Source organism: Prionailurus viverrinus, chromosome D4 (genome assembly GCF_022837055.1).
Source record: "Prionailurus viverrinus isolate Anna chromosome D4, UM_Priviv_1.0, whole genome shotgun sequence".
Lineage (NCBI taxonomy): Eukaryota > Metazoa > Chordata > Mammalia > Carnivora > Felidae > Prionailurus > Prionailurus viverrinus.
Genome location: NC_062573.1, coordinates 15,852,221 through 15,868,175, shown reverse-complemented (window position 1 = coordinate 15,868,175; position 15,955 = coordinate 15,852,221).

Here is a 15,955-nt window from a genome sequence, read left to right as displayed (position 1 = left end):
CCCTTTATCCGATATGTCATTTGAAAATATCTTCTCCCATTCTGTTGGTCGCCTTTTAGTTTTGTTGATTGTTTCCTTTGCTGTGCAGAAGCTTTTTATCTTGATGAGATCTCAATAGTTCATTTTTGCTTTTATTTTCCTTGCCTTTGGAGATGTGTCGAGTAAGAAGTTGCTGCAGCTGAGGTCAAAGAGGTTATGGCCTGTTTTCTCCTCTAGGGTTTTGATGGTTTCCTGTCTCACATTTAGATCTTTCATCCATTTTGAGTTTATTTTCCACAACCCTGGGATCTTCACCTGAGCTGAAATCAACAGTCAGATATTCAACTGACTGAGCCACACAGGCACCCCAGTATCTAGTATGAGGTTCTAGTATACTGTTATGAGGATTATAACAGTCCAGAGAAGCAAATATTATTATTATCTTCCTCAGAAGCTTAAAGAACCTGAAGTTCTAAGAGGTGAAATCAGTTAGACAAGCTCACAGAGCTAGTCAGTACGAGGGTTGAGATTTGAATCCGAGTTAACATGCTCCAAAGCCCTGCACTTTTCACTGTTTCATGTTACCTACCAATATAAGTGAGATGGATTCCTCTTGTAGGCAAGAACAAACGTGGGAAAGATCACACTTATGGGATCTCTGTAAACAACTATTAGTAATGTTATTTTGTACATACAAATATACTTGTCTTGGAATGTCACTCTCTCATCTTGGTTTCCTCTCTTAGTCCCTCTTCCCACCTTCCTCTCCACTTGGCTGGTGTCTGATGTAATTCCATGGCAGAGCTCCTTTCTGTCGCATGAAGGCTGTGGCTGGGACTGGGACAGAGAAAATACAAAATGAACCTGAAATACCTTTTGGTACCAGTAAGTAAGAAAACACATAAAATATGATGGGAACAAAAAAGGACATGGAACATGTTAAAAGGATACAGAACCATCTTAAAGGAGCTTCCCTTGGCTGATTCTAAGACAATTTGAGCATCAAAACAAGTAATGAAATTGACAGATTAGCACCCATATGATTAACAATAACAATTAATACATTAGTGGAATTAACATATTTTATTGCCCATAAAATAAGTTTCCATGAGTTTATAAATGTAGAAGCAAAGAAAGGTCTTCGTTGGAGCACCTGGGTGGCTCAGTCAGTTAAGCATCTGACTCTCGATTTCTACTCAGGTCATGATCTCGAGGTTTGTGGAATTGAGACCTGGCTTGGGCTCTGTGCTGATGGCATGGAGCCTGCTTGGGATTCTTTCTCTCCCCTTCTCTCTCAAAATAAATAAATAAACTTAAAAAAAGAGAGAGAGAAAGATATTCTTTATAGTAAGAATGTAAATGTGGTTGGGGGCACCTTGGTGGTTCAGTCAGTTGAGCGTTCCACTTTGGCTCAGGTCATGATCTCACTGCTTGCAGATTTGAGCCCTCCATCAGACTCTGTGCTCACAGCTCAGAGCCTGGAGCCTGCCTGCTTCAGATTCTGTGTCTCCCTCTCTCTCTCTCTCTCTGCCCTTCTCCCACTCATGGTCTGTCTGTCTCTCTCTCTCTCAAAAATAAATAACATTAAAAATTTTTTAAAATAAATGTGGTTGGAACGACAAAATTAGAATGTCACCATTCTGCAACCATCGTATTAATCATTGGTTCAGGCAAAAATCATGGAAGCTAAAACAAATAGGTGAAAGTTTGTTTCAGAAAAGAATACACCTAAAAGTTTCTCTTCACACATTATTTATTAAAGGGGGAAAAGGTAACTTTACAGTATAAAAACCTGGCAGATAAGTGGCCAAAGTTAACATTAACAATAATGAGACAGATGTTATCTTGTTCTTTCTGATATTATCCATTGAGAAGCACCTTGCATCGGTTCTGTGGTATCCTGACAGAAATGCATACGTGGAGTTAATTATGAGGAAACAGAAAACTCAAATTGAAAGAAGACCTGCTACAAAATAATTAGCTTATGATCTTCAAAAGTGTCCAGGTCATGGAAGTCAAGGAAAGCCTGAAAGACTGACTTTCTAGATTAAAGACTAAGAGACATGACACTTAGATGCAGTGCAGGAAACTGGGTTGGAATGGGGATTGCAAGACAGCTCTAACTGCATGATAGAAACAACTGGTGAGATCTGAATATGTACTATTGGTTAGAACAGGAGCTGGCAAACTGTGTATGACCCTCTGGTCAAATCCAGCCTACAATTTCTATATAGCTGGCAAGCAAAAAATGGTTTTAACATTTTTAAAAATTATGGAAAAGAACCACAAAACATAAAGTTTATCATCTAAGTCATTTTTAAGTTCCATAGTGTTAACTATATTCACGTTCTTGTGCAACAGATCGTTAGAACTATTTTTGGAAAACTAAAACTCCATACCCTCCAAATGACAACAGCCCATTGCCATCTCCCCCTAGCCCTTGGTACCCACAAGTCTATTTTTTATGTCTACAAATTTGACCTCTTCAGATGTCTTCTATGAGTGAAGTCATATAGCTTTTGTCTTTTTGTGATGTGCTTATTTCACGTAGCATAATTTTCTTTTTAAAAACTTAAAAAAATGTTTTTTAATGTTTTGTTTTATTTATTTTTGAGATAGAGACAGAGCATGAGTGGAGGAGGGGCAGAGAGAGGGAGACACAGAATCCGAAGCAGGCTCCAGGCTGTCAGCACACAGCCCGATGCGGGGCCCAAACCCACAAACCGCAAGATCATGACCCGAGCTTAGCCGACTGAGCCACCCAGGTGCTCCATCTTTTAAAAAACTTTTTAAAGTTCTTATGTATTTATTTTGAGAAAGAGAGTGAGCATGGGAGGGGCAGAGGGAGAGAGAGAGAGAGAGAGAGAGAGAGAGAGAGAGAGAGAGAATCCCAAGCAGTCTCCACATCCAGCACGGAGCTGGGTTTCTTAAGCTCAGAGTTCCTCTGCTGTGATATACTGCACTGCACGTGCAGTATTCACCTGGGGTAGCCTATGTTGCCCCTGTGGGCTAGGGTGGGGTGCAGGTTGGGAGCCAATGTGAACATGAACTTCATGCTGCTTGCTGGGCTATAAATAATAAAGTCCTTTTTCTCTGACCAAGGAGTCTGTGTCTTCTGCCATCATCTGTGAAACTGTGGCAGGCTAACCTGCTAGCTTGCAAAGGAAGGTAAAAATCTCAACCCCTTCACGGTTCCTGACAATTACAAAGTACAAAAGCATGCAGTCATATATAAGGAAGCACAATTTGGCAAACAAAACTGATTATAAAAAGTAATTTCATTTTTCACTCCTATCTCTAAATGAATATTTAAAGGATTCAATTCATAATTATCTTACTGTACAACCATGGCACCATCCAGCTTCTTCCACATACAATTATGGTCCCCATCTTATCTCCTGATTTGAAGGATACTCCAAATGACCCATGGAATCTAAATCTATCTGGCCATTATCCAAAATCACTGATCGGTGGCCAAGGGGTAAAAAGTGTTTTAAGAGAACTGGCATTTCTGAACTCCCTCCAATATCTCGACTGACCCCTTCCTCGTTGATTCTGGTGTGTGATGCACAATTCCTAGCATCTTCTTCCCAAACACCCAACTTCAGAGCAACTATATAGTTTTGTCCCTGTTACTTCTCAGTCCACTCAGTACCACTGACATCCTGATGGCTGACCCAGGCCTAAAAGAAATACAAGTCACCAAGAAGGACATCTAGGAAACCCTGAGTGTGTGACTATGTGCGTGCGTGTGTGTGTGTGTGTGTGTGTGTGTGTGTGTGTCAAACACTATTAGAACAATGATTAGTGGTACTAGCTCCAGACAGAAAACCTAAGTGGTGGACACTGCCTGGTTCTTCCATCATGATTTACATATCTTCAAGCCTGAAGGAGGAGCACAGTTACTTGAGTTCTCTCAACATGATGGAAGTTGGGGGCACCTGGGTGGCTCAGTCAGTTAAGTGTCTGACTCTTGATTGTGGCTCAGGTCATGATCTCACAGTTGGTAAATTCAGCCCCATGGCAGGCTCTGTGCTGACAGTGCGGAGCCTGCTTGGGATTCTCTCCCTTCCTCCCTCTCTGCCCCTCCCCTGCTTGCACTCTCTTTCTGTCTCTCAAAATGAATAAACATTTTCTTTAAATGATGAAAGTTGTCAGACCAAAGCCCTTTGGATCCCAGTGTATTTACTCTGTCTTTTACCATTCTTTGTCACGCCAAGTTTAACGAGGGCACAGAATAGATAACAAGAGAATGTTGTTCCGGAGAGGCTGGACTCCTGGTAAGTCCCAGTACACAGAGGATGGCTGTGGGGATGGATCACCAGAGCCTTGCCCCTCCTAATGTGATCCCTTGATCAGCAGCATCAGCACCAGCTGTGAGCTTGTTAGAAATGCAGAATTTCAGGTCCCACTTCAGACTTACTGATTCAGAAACTACATTTTCAACAAGATTCTTGGATGATTCAGATGCATATTTTACAGACTGAGAAGTATTGCGTTAAAGCTTTCTATGTGGGAAACCCACAGAAATACAAGTTCTGCTTTGTTAATGATGACCTGGGTGTGAGACAGAGTGTGTGTAATCTAAATGGCCTTGTAGCCCCTAATACTCTTCACACATCATTGTGGGTTTTGCTCCATCATCCCAGGAAATGTCTCCCAATCCTGTCTGGTATTCTGAAGCCATGTAATCTGTTCTGGGGTCTCTGATTGCTATCTCCTTATCTTGTACTGGGTATCATCTCCCTGATGCTTAGCTGTCTGCTCCACCCAATTCCACCTTTCATCCTCACCTCCACATGGCCATGGGACAATCTCATCCTGCCTGCATCCCACAAGCTCCATGTTAGCCCTCCCAAATTCTGCTTGTGTGGGAGTGGGATTTAATGACACACACCCACCTCCCTGCTAGAGTTCTACACGCCCAGCTAGAAGCCTTTGGCCAGGAAAAAGTGAATCAGTAAGAAAGTGGTCTATAGGAGCACCTGGCAGCTCAGTCAGTTGAGTATCTGACTCTTGATTTCGGCTCAGGTCATGATTCCAGGATCGTGGGATTGAGCCCCACATTAGGCTAGAGCGTGGAGCCTACTTGGGACTCAATCTCTCTCTCTCTCTCTCTCTCTCTCTCTCTCTCTCTCTCTCTCTCCTTCCCTCCCTCTACCCTTCTCTCCTGCTTGTGTTTGCTCTCTAAAATTAAAAACAAACAAACTGTCTGTGGTCTTTGATCTTTCTGGAAGGCTTGGGAGAAGAAACATCTCATGGCTGGGTCCCATAGCAGAGGCTAAGGGCTCTGGCTAGACACTTCTGGGCATATTTGTTTTGGCTGAGGCTGAAATGCAATGCTGGTGTTTGCTACTGCCTTCACTACACTTGTCAGGCTTCGTGAAAAGCCTCTTGACAGGAAAGGAACAAGGAATGAGGCGTTGGCAGAGTCGGCAGGGCATAAAGCTCAAATTTAATAACCTATGGGTTCTTTTATTTATGTGCTTTTCTTTCCCTGGTTTTGACATTCTGACTTTTAATTACCATTATCATAGTGGGTATGAATTTTAGTCCAACTTAGTTCAGGTAAAATTCCAAGGTTCTTCACTATAATTACTGCCTAGCAAATGCCTTCAGCTTCCTTGCTTTTCTCTTCCTTTATCAGTCACCTTGGCATAATACTAACCCTGAGTAAAAATGATTGCCTTTTTCACATCTGCTCATGAGCAGCTAAACATTACTGGAGAAAAACACACAACCACTGGTTTTGCTCAACCCCACCCAACAATCCCAGTCATTCTCCAGTAAATTTGCTTTCTCACACAGTGTGATAACAATTTCATATTTTCACTTCTGTTCTCAAGTCTTATCCCTTAAGAGATAATCTTACCTTAGGTTTCATTAAGAAAATAGAAACCATTAGATCAGAGACCTTGACTTTTCATGGTCAAAGTTACAAATTTCTCTGCATGCGCACACATCTTCCCTTTTCTTCTTCTGATGATGGGGGAAGCCATCCCCTCCTACTGAAGGTTCATGAACTTGGATTGCATCCCTTCTAACTTCTTAGGCTACTTAGGTTATTTCTTTTCTCCTGCATAATCAACCTCTTGTATCAACTAGAGTACTTTCGACAACAAATAAAAAGGCAAAAACCCCTTGTAGACTAAAGGTTCTCAAATTTATATCCCCTGCTTCCACTCAGGAGCCATCCATATCTGAGTGGGTATTATGCTAATTAGTAAATTCCTATGTCCTTAAACTTCCCATGTAAAACCTTACCACGGAGAATATTTCTGAAGTGACTGTTTACCTAAGTTTACACATTATTTCAACAAAAATTAAATAGATATATGTTTGTACATCGGAAATGTTTTTCCTCCCTTTAAAAACAGAGCCAATGCCAGTGTTTAAATTATATGTTTGGTGCAAAATCCTCGTGACCACCATCCTGTTATGAAGCATGCCAGGGAGTGGGTGCTGGAACTGTGTTTAGCTTTCCCCTCTTGTCTATGCAACCAATCAGGTTTCGTTTCCCTTCTTAGATGCTTGTTTTTAAAAGGTGCTTCATTCAAGAATTCTGAGGGAAGGCTAAGAAAAACAGAAACCATTGTAAATTATGGGGTTTATCCATCAGACATTTATAACAGACTGTGCAGGAATGGGTAGCATCCACTAGTGGACAATTTGGAACTGGCATCAGTCTCTGTTGGGTGCTTTGGAACCAGTTAGAGGTACAGGGCCAGGTTGAGTTCTCTCCAGAATTTCTGCTCAATGAGATTTTATCTGTGGTTTCCTGGTGGTCAGCAAATACACAACTGGCTTCTGTCTTCCTGATGACCTAGCAGGTCCAGGACATAAGCCCAGTAAGAGTGCCTTGTGTGTGTTGTGTAATTTTTGTCCTTGCCTTCAATAAGAATAAGAGAGGAGGGGAGAATTGTAAAATGAGTTTCTCCACATTAGTGACTGAATGGGATAAATAGTTAAAAGGCAAATGGGTGTTTAAAAAAGCAAGAATTAATACAGTCAGATACTAACACTCTCCCATTCTTCAAGTGGGTGGCTGGTAGAAGAGATAAGGAAGAAACAGATATTAATTTTTAAAAAGATAGGCATATGTAAAGAAAACAAGAGAGAGGGTATATTCATACGAGTCTGACAAAATTTAAAAATGGGTATGGCAATGAAATTGGTGGTGTTCTGACTCCATAAATCACCTCACTCACATGACCAGACCTCTGGGCTAACAGATATGACCAAAATGAAGTTCAAGAGCAATGCTGGTTTTGAGTTAGCCTTTTTTTTTTTTGCCTTCCTAGTTTTAGAACATTCTTAAAAATCTTTTAAAAAGATCTTATAGTACCAATTCCTTGCCTTAGAAGTATAGAGAACTTTAAAACACTATAATATCCCAAGTTGTATACAGAATGGTTGTTTTTCAACCATTTATTGATTTGGGGGTATGTAGGTGTAACTTTTGTTCACTTAATTCAAGTCAACTTTTGGGCCAAGCCATTCAATGTAAGTGTGAAAAAAAGTATGCTCAATTTGAATGGGAAGACCTTTTAAAAGTCTTATACCAGAAATTATAACAAGGTTTTCTCTCACTTCAGGTGACTTTTGGCCAGACTGACCAGTAGTCATCTAGCATAGTGGTACAAATGTCATCTATCTGGGAGTGTGAATTACAACACCCCACTGCTCTAGTTGGACAGTGTAGATCCACTAGGCTAAAATCCATGGTTAGAGCAGTTTCTTATCTTTACTGTTTCACCATTGGAGACACAGAAAAAGCCAATCGACTCTAAATTATTTTACCCAGATTATTCACCTGGTAGATGAATCAATTTGTGCATCAGTTGAAATGTATTTATTGAATGCTAATTACATAAAGACACTAAAAGAATACAAAGAATTAGAAGGCATGGCCTTAGTGGCTTCTTTTTAAAGTTAATTTTTATTTTGAGGAGGGGAGGGGCAGAGAGAGAGGGAAAGAGAAAGAATCCCAGGCAGGCTCTGCACTGACTGATCTCATGAACCATGAGATCATGACCTGAGCCAAAGTCAGACGCTTAAGTGACTGAGTCACCCAGGTGTCCCCTTAGTGTTTTTTAATAGAATTTTTTTAATTCTTAAAAATTTTTTTTAATGTTGATTTTTGAGAGAGAGAGAAAGACAGAGAGTGAGCAGGTGAGGGGCAGAGAGGGTGACACAGAATCTGAAGCAGGGTTCAGGCTTTGAGCTGTCAGCACAGAGTCAGATGTGGGGCTAGAACTCATGAACCATGAGATCATGACCTGAGCCAAAGTTGGATGCTTAACCAACTGAATCACCCAGGCACCCCTTTAATGGACTTAAAAAAATTTTTTTTTAACATTTATTTATTATTGAGAGACAGAGAGACACAGAGCATGTGCAGGGGAGGGGCCGAGAGATGGAGAGACACAGAATCTGAAGCAGGCTCCAGGCTCTGAGCTGTCAGCACAGAGCCTGACATGGGGCTCAAACTCACAAACCGCGAGATCATGACCCGAGCTGAAGTCAGACGCTTAACCGACAGAGCCACCCAGGCGCCCCTAATAGATGTTTTCAAAGAGCGATTTTAGGTTCACAGCAAGACTGAGAAGAAGGTACAGAGATTTCCCATATGGCCCTTGCCCCCACATATGCATAGCCTCCCTTATTATTAACGTCTTCTACCAGAGTGGTACATTGGTTACAATTAAGGAGCCTACATTGACGCATCATAATCGCCCCAAATGCATAGTTTATACTAGTGTTCATTCTTGGTGTTGTACATTCTATTTGTTTGGACAAATGTATGACATGTACTTGTCATTACAGTGTCATACAGAACATTTTCACTGCCCTAAAAATTTTCTGTGTTCTGCCTTTTCATCCCTCCCTCTTGCCTGGCAACCACTGATCTTTTTACTGTCTCCATATATAGTTTTGCCTTTTCCAGAATGTCATATAGCTGGAATCATACAATATGTAGCCTTTTAAGATTGGCTTTTTTCACTTAGTGATAGGCATCTAAGCTTCCTCTATGACTTTTCATGGCTTGACAGCTCATTTCTTTGTAATACTAAATAATGTTCCATTGTCTGGAGGTACTTCAGTTTATCCATTTCACCTGTGGAAGGACAGCTTGGTACTTCCAGGTTTGGGCAAGTATGAATAAAGCTTCTATAAACATCTATGTGCAGGTTTTTGTGTGGACATAAATTTCCACTTCCTTTGGGTAAATACCAAGGAGTGCAATTGCTGGATTATATGGTAAGAGTATACTTAGTGCAGTGTTTTTTTTAATGTTTATTTATTTTTGAGAGAGAGAGAGAGAGAGAGAGAGAGAGAGAGAGAGAGAGAGACAGCGCAAGTGGGGGAAGGGCAGAGAGAGAGGGAGACACAGAATCTGAAGCAGGTTCCAGGCTCTGAGCTGTCAGCACAGAGCCCAAAGTGGGGCTTGAACCCATGGGCAGTGAGATCATGACCTGAGCCCAAGTTGGACACTTAGCTGACTGAGCCACCCAGGCACCTGGTTTTTTTTTTTTTTTAAAGTAATCTCTATGCCCAATATGGGGTTCAAACTCATGAGCGTGAGATCCAGGGTGGCATGCCCTACCAACTGAGCCAGCCAGTGTCCCAGAGTATGTTTAGCATTATAAGAAAACATCAAACTGTCTTCCAAAGCATCTGTACCATTTTACATTTCCACCAGCATTCAATGAGAGCTCCTGTTGCTCCACATCCTTGCTAGCGTTTGGTGTTGGCAGTGTTTCAGATTCTGGCCATTCTAATTGGTATGTAGTGATATCTCATTGTTGTTTTGTTTTGTATTTCCTTGATGACATATGATGCAGAGCATCTTTTCATATACTAATTTTACATTGATATACTTTCTTTGGTGAGATGTCAAGATCTTTGGCCCACCTTTTAATCAGGCTATCTGTTCTCTCATTGTTGAGTGTTTTATTTTTTTAAGATTTTTATTTTTAATCAATCTCTACACCCAACGTGGGGCTCAAATTCACAACCCCGAGATCAAGAGTTGCATGCTCCTCTGACTGAGCCAGCCAGGCACCCCTCTCTTTGTTTAGTTTTAAGAGTTCTTTGTATATTTTGGATAACAGTCCTTCATCAGATGTGTCTTTTGCAAATATTTTCTCTCAGTTTGTGGCTCATCCATTCTCTTGAGCTTGCCTTTCACAGAGCATAAGTTTTTAATTTTAATGAAGTGTAGCTTATCAATTATCTCTTTCATGGACCGCATCTTTGGTGTCGTATTTTTTAAGTCACCACCATACTCCAGTTGACTTAGCTTTTTAAACCATAATTTCATTTTTTAAATATATGTGAATTAAGGCATTTCTTCCTCCACTTTGAAGGGAGTGATTTAAATTTTGAGACTTTCTGCTATGTGTGTAAATTAATTATGCTTGTACTTACAAAATTTCAAACGTTACTTTTATTTTTTTTTAAGTTAATTTATTTATTTTGAGAGACAGAGTGAGAGTGAGAGCACAAGTGGGGTAGGGGCAGAGAGAGGGAAAGAGAATTCCAAGTAGGCTCCATGCTGTAAGTGCAGAGCCCAATGTGGGGCTCAAACCCATGAACCGTGAGATCATTACCTGAGCTGAGATCAAGAGTTGGAGGCTTAACCAACTGAGCCACCAAGGCGTCCCTCAAATGTTACTTTTAATAGAGACTTACATTTTGGAACAAGTTTGTGTGCTTATTCCAAATGTAACAAGTTAACATCAAGTGAAATAAAGTTTATGGAAGTCTCAAGACCATGCTGACGCTATAAAATCAATTGTGTTCCATATGACTTTCCACTATGGTTTATCAAAACCTAGAAATGATGTAGAGTTCAGTCTCAATTACCAGAATCCTAAATACAGTTGTCATCAAGTTGCTAATCACAAACTTGGTTAGCCTATGAACCTACTAACTCATTGAAGTCATTTGGCAAACGGTTATCTGTGAAGAAATCACTATTTACCATGCTTATTATTTCTCCTTTCATATACCTTAGGAAGAAATTCAAGGTACAGATAATTGGTCTGTAGAAACTACATCTCAAAATTCCATCTGTGATCATCTAATACTGAACTTTGGACTATAATAAGTGGAACCAAAGGCCAGAGTTTAAGTAATAAGGATATTTTGGCTTAAGATATTATTACTCAGATAGGTTATAGTGGTCAACAAAACCTACCCAGATGATTTTTCTGATTTATTGAACATGTTTTTACCTAAGCAGTTGAGTCACAGGTAATAACAGCCTCAAACCCCAAAAATTTGATGACTTTTCAGTTTCCTTCATATTTACATAAACACCAATCTTGGCGTTTTATATATTTCTACGAAATTTTGCATCTCATCCAAATTTTCCAATTTACTACCCATATAGGAGTTTTCCTGATATTTTATTCCAGATTCTGATTCATGGAGTTTCCTATAGTGAGAGAGAAGAAGTGAGACATAGTTGGGTCAACACTTTTAGAGCACCTTTTTCACCTCTCTGAGTAGGGTAATTCTTTCCAGGATGTAGCCCCCTGACCCTTGTCTGGCCTGGGTTTTTGTGACCCTCCTTGGCTGCCCTCTGGTTTGCCTTACCTTCCCTCGGAGTTCTAACCCTGGATTAGGGATACTCCTTCATGGTGCCAGCCATAGTGACTAAAAGGGAGCTAAAGAGAGCTCTAACGGGTACAGAGCAAAAGAAGTAGTAAATGCATTGCATGCTTTAACAGATACAGCATTTCTTTTTGGGGTGATGAAAAGTTCTGGAACTAGATCATGGAAATGGCTGTAGGCCACTGTTAAGGTACTTAATGCCATTGAATTGTACATTTTATTTATTTATTTATTTATTTAAATTTGTTTATTTATTTTTGAAATAGAGAGCAGGTAAGCAAGCAGGGGAGGCACAGAGAGAGAGAGATGGAGACAGAGGATCCAAAGCAGGCTCTGTGCTGTCAGTGCAGAGCCTGATGCCGGGCTTGAACCCACGAATGTGAGATCATGACATGAGCCAAAGTCAGATGCTTAACCAACTGAGCCACCCAGGTGCCCTATTTTAATTTTATTTTTTAATTTAATTAATTCATTTTAAGTAATCTCTACACTCAACTTGGTGTTCAAACTCATGGCCCTGAGATCAAGAGTCGAATGCTCTTCCAACTGAGCCAGCCAGGTGCCCCTGAACTGTACATTTTAAAAATGGTCCAGATGGTAAATTTTATGTGTATTTTACCTCAATAAAAAGAATTAATCTCAGATGTGGGGCAAGACACTCCTCTGAGTTTCTGAGTTCCTTGTTTCCTTTTCCCCTTAGCCTCAGGGGTAGCTGTTACCCTTTGCATTTACTCTTTCTTTCTTTCTTTCTTTCTTTCTTTCTTTCTTATGTTTATTTTTGAGAGAGAGACAGAGACAGAGTGTGAGAGGGGGAGGAGCAGAAACAGAGGGAGACAGAATCTGAAGCAGACTCCAGGCCTACTGAGCTGTCAGCACAGAGCCTGACGTGGGGCTTGAACTCATGAAACATGAGATCATGACCTGAGCTGAAGTCGGTTGCTTAACCGGCTGAGCCACCCAGGCACCCCGTATTTACTATTTCTTTTTAATAAAATTTACCATCTTAGCCATTTTGTGCAGCCATCACCATGATCTAGTTCCAGAACTTTTCATCATCCATTAAGCATGCATTTATTATATATTACTGTAATTCCTTTGGCTCTGAGGAGAGAGTGTGGTTATCACCGAAGCAGGCTGCCTGCTGCTGTGGCGAAGAAACTGCTGAAAGCTAACAGCTGCCGCCCGTGTGGTGACTAAGACCCTGACTGGAGATTTATCCATTTCCTAGGACTGCTGTAACAAATCACCATGAGCTGGCTGGCTTAAAACTACAGACCCTTACTCTCTCACAGTTCTTGAGGTTATAATTCTGAAATCAAGCTGTTGGCAGAGTTGGTTCCTCCTGGGGCCTCTGAGAGCAAACTTTTCCATGCCTCTCTCCTAGCTTCTGGCAGCTGCTGACAATCCTTGGCATTCCCTGGGTTGGGGTAGCATAACTCCAATCTCTGCCTCTGTTTTCACATGGTCATTTTCCCTGTGTGTCTGGCCGCTTTCTTATTAAGGGGACAAGAGTTGTTGGATTAGAACCCACTTGTATCCAGCATGACTTCATTTTCTTTTTTTCATTTTTTTTTAACGTTTATTTTTATTTTTGAGACAGAGAGAGAGCATGAACAGGGGAGGGTCAGAGAGAGGGAGACACAGAATCCGAAACAGGCTCCAGGTTCTGAGCTGTCAGCACAGAGCCCGACGTGGGGCTCAAACTCATGGACCGCGAGATCATGACCTGAGCCAAAGTCGGCCGCTTAACCGACTGAGCCACCCAGGCGCCCCTTTTTCATCTTTTAAAAAAAGTTTATTTAAAGAGAGACAGGGAAAGCACGTGAGGTGGAGGGACAGAGAGAGAGAGAGAGAGAGAGAGAGAGAGAGAGAGAGAATCCCAAGCAGGCTCTGTGTTATCAGCACAGAGCAGAGTCAGCCTCTGGACTCCATCCCATGGCCATGAGATCATGACCTGAGCCAAAGTCAAGTCAGATGCTTAACTGACTTAACTGCCACCCAGGCACCTCCAACATGACTCCATTTTATTTTTTTTTTCAACGTTTATTTTTACTTTTGGGACAGAGAGAGACAGAGCATGAACAGGGGAGGGGCAGAGAGAGAGGGAGACACAGAATCGGAAACAGGTTCCAGGCTCTGAGCCATCAGCCCAGAGCCTGACGCGGGGCTCGAACTCACGGACTGCGAGATCCTGACCTGGCTGAAGTCGGACGCTTAACCGACTGCGCCACCCAGGCGCCCCTAACATGACTCCATTTTAACTAATTACATCTGCAAAGCCTTTATTTCCAACAAAAAGTTCACATTAACAGGTACAAGAGGTTAGGACTTGAACATGTCTTTTGGGGGGAGACATGAATCAACCCATAGTAGGAGCCATCACCAACATGGTGGCAAAGAAAGTGGTGCTGAACAGGGAATTTTGCATATTGATCTGTTTGAGAAAAAAAATGCAATGCTCTTTTTCTTTTCCAGCCTTGCAGTGTGCCCCAGCACCCTCTGTAGGTAGAGTTTAACAGTCAGGTGGCCATGGGGGAAATGCAGTCTGCAGAGTCCTGTTCCCCAGGGCAAAGAATTGTGAGATTGCAACTCAGAGGCACTAAATTAATATCCACCACAGTTCTGTCTGCTCTGAAGTGAGCTTTCCCTCTGCTAGTTTGATCTTGAGTACAAAGCTCCAAATCAGCTGTGGGACTATGACACGACAAGGGGAGAGTTCAAATAGAAGAGAACTATCTCTAAGTCCTGCAGGATATAGGGGGTTGGAGGGGACTGCAGCAGGGGAGGGATGATATTTTACACAGACAGACCAGTGTGAGCAAAAGCAGAGTGCGTGAGGCCCTAGATTGTCACAGAATCTTGAGAGCCTGCTAAAGTATTTGAACTCTAATCTGAGGGCAAAGTCGAGTGAGAGTAACACTATCACATTTGTAATGTAGAAAATTTCCTTTAACTCAAGGTAGAACAGCAAGTTCTTCCAGTTGGGAAGGAGAGCCTGAACAGGTAGCAATGAGCTTCTATAAGAAGAGCTTGCATGGAGGAAGTGGACTGGGAAATCTGAATATCTGAGAGCCTCATGGGATGTGAGGTTCAATGAGAATCATCAAACGTTTCAAATATGGACATGCCATGCTCTGATGTGGACATGGATGGAATTTCAAACACAGTATGTCCCAAATGGATGCATCATCTTACATCATAAACCCACTTTCCTTCTGTGTTCCTTATTTTAGAGATGGCACCTGGCTGTCCAATCCAGAAATGTGAGCATTATCATGACTTATTCCTCTCCTTAGCTTCTCCAGAACCAATGATCCTAAACTGCCCATTTTGTTTCACGAAAGTGCCTCAACTTTTCACTATGCTTTCTCTATTCTCAGTGTACTACCTTGAAATGGTCCTGTAGCATCTCTTACTTGGACTCTTAAAACTGTCTCATAATGGTCGTCCTGACATCTCCCAACTTATTTTCTCAGCAGAGTAATTTTTCTGAAGTGCAAATTTGAAGGTGTCATTTTACTACTTAAAATTCCACTCTGGCTCTCCATTGCTCTTAGGATAAAAAGTAACTTCTTCGACATGGAATAAAATGTCCCCTCACAATCTGGCTGCTTCTGGTTTCATCCCCTTCACTCCTCATTCCCATCCCAGTCCTATGGACTATATTTTATTTCTTGAAAAGCTTCATGTTCTCTTCTTGCCTGCCTCTTTCCCCTTCTTGGTACTTCCTTCACAACTCCCTTATCCCAAAACTCCCTAACTCCCATTCCTCAAGTCATCCTCTATTTGTCCTTCAAAGTCAGTTTAGATGTCCTGGAATTGACCCTAACAATTGACCCTGGCTCTAATAATTTCAGCTTAGGTGACTTTCCTATGTGTTTCATTAATTCTCTCTCTCTCTCTTCTATGTATGTATGCTATATATCATACATATATGTGTATCTTTTCTTTGTTTCATTTTCTTAAAGGACATTATTATATCTTAAAGTTTACTTATTTTCTTGTTTATTGTCTGTCATCCTCCACCAGAATATATGTTCCCTGAGATCAAGAATTTTTGTCTACCTTACTCACCACTATGTCCCCAGAGCCTCCAACAGTGCCTAGCTCCTATTAGAGACTCAATAAATATGTACTAAGCGAATGACAGAAACACATTTTTTGAGGCAAAGTTCTTCATATTGTTGTATAGTCCCATGAAATATTTGGGATACAATTACACTAAGAAATTATTTGTTGTGTCAGAGATTCAAATTTAAGTGAGCCGCCTGTATTGTTTTTCTACACCCAGAACACATTTGGCAATATCTGGAGACATTTTTGACTGTCACGCTCAGATAGGTGGTACTACTAG